This window comes from Sitophilus oryzae, unplaced genomic scaffold (assembly GCF_002938485.1).
Source record: "Sitophilus oryzae breed Bouriz unplaced genomic scaffold, Soryzae_2.0 scaffold_471_pilon_pilon, whole genome shotgun sequence".
NCBI classification, from domain to species: Eukaryota; Metazoa; Arthropoda; class Insecta; order Coleoptera; family Curculionidae; genus Sitophilus; species Sitophilus oryzae.
Window position 1 is genome coordinate 664,960 of NW_022147053.1, and position 6,000 is coordinate 670,959.

Genomic DNA, 6,000 nt, shown 5'->3' on the forward strand with positions numbered 1-6,000 from the left:
GTGCAGAGGGCGTAGCCGTAGTTTGATTGTTTTATTGATCTAGGGTTGCCAGGCAACCGACAGCCAGCTAGACCGATGCGATGCTCCTCGGCTCAGCATCGCCAGGAGCAGCAGCATGCGACGCGCGGTAGCCGAGCCAGGTGCTACAGCTACCGACGGGATACATACCCCCCTCTTTCCACTCCCCACTTCGTCCGAGCCCGTGTGTTCCCGAAACTGGAGTTTGGGGACCGGGAGAGCCAGCGGAAACTCGAATATATTTCGAGGAAACAAAGAAAAAATCGGTTGCCTAGGTACTACATTGAGAGGGCTACGGAGCGATTGACAAAGAGTGAAATAGTTGGCTATTTTGAATTTGCTAGATTGGTTGGCTATAAATTTCAGAAATTGGAATATTTATCAGCTGGTATAACAAGGCATCAAAACAAACCAAAAATTAAATAACAACTTGCTAACAACCAGCTTGATATAGATACTACGATATTTCTAGTTCTGGTTTTGGAAACCTCCTTTTTTATTTTACTAGTGAAAAGGTTTTTCAATTTGTTACTTCTTTCCAAGTAGCATTTTTGGATACATTTTAGGTAATGTTTCTAATAATGGTGTCTGTTTCTTGACACAAAATGGAAACGGTATGCCACAAATTCAGAAAACATTTTTGAAATCTATATATATATTTTATATGGCTTTATTACATGTGTTTCCAATGTGATGGCACTAGATTGTAGAATGTAGAATGAGTAAGAGGGGAGGGGGGGGTTAATCACTGCGACCTTAAAGATCTATTGTGTGCCCCCCTTCCTTCAGTCATCACACAGTCCATAACCCATCATGCGCCTGTTGTAGAGGGGACAGGGTATTTCCCATCCTCCTCGGACAACAGTTCTTCCTCCGAGGGTACACACCCTTCCAGGGTTGGAGTTTGGCCCTCCGTGCCGCCCTTCACAGTGGAGGAGCTTGTCTACGGCTGAGGAACCCGTGAGGTTTGGTTTGGAGGCTGGAGGATCTGTCTCCATTTTCTCCACCTCTTTAACTTGGTCTCTCCTTAGACCTGATACTGGTGTTGTCCCGTATCTATAATAGGGGATATGACACACTTTCTCTATTGCCTCCTTGGATTTGAGGTCAATTCCTATTGTGAGGACCTAACCATGGCCCTCCTCCCTCGAATTGATGACTCGCCAACTCGATGTCCTTACATTGAAGTTCTGATCTTGGATAAGGCTTAGCAGGTAAGTGGTGTCTTTCCCCTTGCTCCTCGGCAGAAAGTCCGTGATGGCCGCCCCTTTAGGGTTGTTTTCTCCCTTCACTGCAACCAGTTCCGGCCCTTGCCAAATTTTAAGCTTAGGTGCGATTTCCACCAACCAATTCGCCGATTCTTGAGATACACAATCTATGAGGATCATGCCTACCCGAAAGTGTATCCCCGCAAAACGCAGATGACCCACATTCTGTCGATCGTTGTGTTGTGATCCGATCGCCACTACTTCGCTCAGTATAGCCTCTTCTAGAGACGTTTACTGGTCGGTGGTCAGAGCAAAAAGTAAAATGAAGAGGTCGAATGGAAATAGCCAGAGCATCCTTTGTAAAACTCAAAAAATGTCTCTGCAGTAGAGACATCAACTTAAAGCTTAGATTAAGATTGCTAAGGGGTTACATGTTTGCAACTCTACTCTATGGTTCAGAGGCTTGGATTGCATGGACTGACAAGGTTACAAATGTAGAACTGCGACGCAGAATTCAGAAGGACGAAGAGGTGATTAACACTCTTCAAAAGAGAAAACTTGAGTACTTTGGACACATAATGAGAGGACCTAAATATGCCCTGCAGAACATAATAGAAGGAAAGATAAAGAGCAGAAGGAGCCAAGGAAGAAGAAGAATATCATGGCTCAAGAATTTGAGAGAATGGTTTGAAATGGCTTCAAACCAGTTATTCAGAGCAGCCGTTATCAAAGTTAGAATTGCTATGATGATTTCCAACCTCCATTAGGAGATGGAACCCGAAGAAGAAGAAGGTCAGAGCAACCTCTGGAAAATCCTTTGGCAGGACCGCCATTTTCACTTTGTGGCACTAGTCGTTTCCTGAAATGTTTCGATGCGGAATCTAAACTTTCAGGGGAAATGTTTCGAAACATTTTCTGCAATTTGTGTTCAAGATGTTCCCGTTTTTGGCAGCCACTGTTTCTAAATGTGAAGAAGAAACAAAATACCAAACTAAAATAGTGTATGTCTGTGTGTGGATTTCAAAATAAAAACAACCATCAACAATGTCGACCTCCGCAATAATTTGTTTATCTTCAAATCTTTGTTTTTAGGGTTTCTCGTCAAAAAATGTGTCTGGCAAAATTTTCAACACACTAATTTCAAGAAATGCAATACAAAAACTCCAAAATTTAGTTCTTTAATTTTGGAGTTTTTCACCTCCAACAGCCAGACATTATCACCAACCGACGGACATTAAATTAACCTTAACGTCTGTAGAAAATATTTATTTTCACTATCCATTTAACAAATAATGCAAAATGCAATTTTTGTATAAACTATAAGCTGCATTGTTTACCGCGAACATCGCTCTCATAAAATCGCTCTTATTTGCAGCTACAGGAAATTTCGCAGCACTATTGGTCGACGTTCGTTTTCAACAAGCTGCAGGTAATATCGATAAAGCTATTATTGAATCTGTAACGCGATGCTGTTCCGTTGTTGGGCGCCTCGCTCCCTCTCAAAACCAAATTGCTATCGATTCCAATTTCGTGATTAAAGTGGTAATTTTGGAGCTTGTTCAGGACGTGTTACTTTAAAGGAAGATGCATTTAACTAAATTGTTTGTTTAGTGTATTTGTTTAAAAACATGTTTCGGCAGAAAGACCGCTATGTTTTCTCCCTTCACTAAAACCAGTTCCGGCCCTTGACAATTTTTAAGTTTAGGTGCGATTTCCACCAACCAATTCGACGATTCTTGAGATACAAAATCTATGAGGATCATGCCTACCCGAAAGTGTATCCCTGCAAAACGGATGACCCACATTCTGTCGATCGTTGTGTTGTGATCCGATCGCCACTACTTTGTCCAGTATAGCCTCTTCTAGACGTTTTACTGGTCGGTGGTCAGAGCAAAAAGTAAACAGCAGGCCGAAATGGAAATTGCTTTTCGTTATCCTTTTGTAACCCAAAAATGTCTCTTGCAGTAGAGATACATCAACTTAAAGCCATTTCAAGATTGCTATATTACACATGTTTGCAACTCTACCTATGGTTCAGTAGGAGGTCAGATCAGGCATGGATTGACAAGGTTACAAATGTAAAACTGCGACACATAATTCAGAAGGATGAAGAGGTGATTAACACCCTTAAAAAGAGAAAACTTGAATACTTTGGACACATAATGAGAGGACCTAAATATGCCCTGCTGCAGAACATAATAGAAGGAAAGATAAAGAGCAGAAGGAGCCAAGGAAGAAGAAGAACATCATGGCTCAAGAATTTGAGAGAATGGTTTGAAATGGCTTCAAACCAGTTATTCAGAGCAGCCGTTAACAAAGTTAGAATTGCTATGATGATTTCCAACCTCCATTAGGAGATGGAACCCGAAGAAGAAGAAGACGGTCAGAGCAACCTCTGGGAAATCCTTTGGCAGCACCGCCATTTTCACTTTGTGGCACTAGTCATTTTCTGAAATGTTTCGATGCGGAATCTAAACTTTCAGGGGAAATGTTTCGAAACATTTTCTGCAATTTGTGTCCAAAATGTTCCCGTTTTCGGCAGCCACTGTTTCTAAATGTGAAGAAGAAACAAAATACCAAACTAAAATAGTCTATGTCTGTGTGAATTTCAAAATAAAAACAACCATCAACAATGTCGACCTCGGCAATAATTTGTTTATCTTCAAATCTTTGTTTTTAGGGTTTCTCGCAATAAAAATGTCTGGCTAAATTTTCAACACACTAATTTCAAGAAATGCAATACAAAAACTCCAAAATTTAGTTCCTTAATTTTGGAGTTTTTTACCTCCAACCGACAGACATTATCACCAACAGACAGACATTAAATTAACCTTAACGTCTGTAGAAAATATTTATTTTCACTATCCATTTAACAAATAATGCAAAATGCAATTTTCGTATAAACTATAAGCTGCATTGTTTACCGCGAACATCGCTCTCATAAAATCGCTCTTATTTGCAGCTACAGGAAATTTCGCAGCACTATTGGTCGACGTTCGTTTTCAACAAGCTGCAGGTAATATCGATAAAGCTATTATTGTATCTGTAACGCGATGCTGTTCCGTTGTTGGGCGCCTCGCTCCCTCTCAAAACCAAATTGCTATCGATTCCAATTTCGTGATTAAAGTGGTAATTTTGGAGCTTGTTCAGGACGTGTTACTTTAAAGGAAGATGCATTTAACTAAATTGTTTGTTTAGTGTATTTGTTTAAAAACATGTTTTTAAAACTATTTATAATCTTTTTTTGACAGAAGAGGAAATATGACAGTGTTCTTTAATGAAAATGCGAGTTACTAACTCGTTAGGTTAGACACCCAGTGAACTCATAGAATTTAGAAATAAAACTTTAATCAATCACAATTGTTTATCTCCATCATTTACCGGATTAAAAATACAAAAATTACAGTAAAATAATCCGTTTACTAACTGAAAAAAAACGATAATCATCTTTTCCTACTAATATTAAAATTCCCATCGTTCTCCACAATTCTCCTTTTGTTTCAAGACCCCAAAACTCCTTTTTTTACCCCCAAATAAGCGACACTTATCCCACCCCGCCCATCATCCGCCGAACTAAAATCAGATTTGCATCGCATTCTCCACTCCGCCACGCTACACACATTCCGCTCGCTAGTCGTTCGTCAGTTAGCGGGACACATGTAGTGACGTCACGACGGGCCCGGATCGTTACCCGGGCAACCGTAAGGGGATGGAGATGCAGCCGCGATCCATCCGTCTTGTTCCTGCCCGATCGTCGTTCTCTCTTTTTTCGGTTGTAATTTATTTGGAAGAGTCTGTCCTTTTCGCACTTGGACGGGAGTTAAATTAGCTCTGTTTCGGTTGCTCTCGTTGCTGGGATTCATTATTTATTTTCGCCGGTATCCCGTGCTTTATTATAAAGAGATGCAAATATTAAATTTTTAATTAAGTTGATTGGGTTTCTGGGCGGGAGATTCGGATCGGTATTTGGTCGAGTTGGGATGGGAAGGATGTAATTTTGATTTTTGTTGTTGGAGGTCTGTGTTAATGGTATTTTAAAGATGTACAGGGTGTACCAGGCTGAGCGTGCATTAGAAATTTGTAGAGAAGCAGAATATTTTTATCATTTAATAATATTTTATAAAATTTTAATCAATCATAATTGTTTATCTTCATCATTTACCGGATTAATAAGACAAAAATTTCAGCTCGATTACAAACAATTTATTACTTATAGTAATTTACAGTAATTTTAATAAAGTATACGAATATTCTCGTTGATCAGTAGTTTGAAATAAATATGACAGTGTCCTTTAATAAAAATGCGAGTTACTAACTCATTAGGTTAGACAACCAGTGAACTCATAGAATTTAGAAATAAAATTTGAATCAATCACAATTGTTTATCTCCATCATTTACCGGATTAAGAGTACAGAAATTACAGTAAAATAATCCGTTTACTAACTGAAAAAAAACGATAATCATCTTTTCCTACTAATATTAAAATTCCCATCGTTCTCCACACTCCTCCTTTTGTTTCACGACCCCAACAATCCTTTTTTACCCCCAAATAAGCGATACTTATCCCACCCCGCCCATCATCCGCCGAACTAAAATCAGATTTGCATCGCATTCTCCGCTCCGCCACGCTACACACATTCCGCTCGCTAGTCGTTCGTCAGTTAGCGGGACACATGTAGTGACGTCACGACGGGCCCGGATCGTTACCCGGGCAACCGTCAGGGGATGGAGATGCAGCCGCGATCCATCCGTCTTGTTCCTACCCGAACGCCG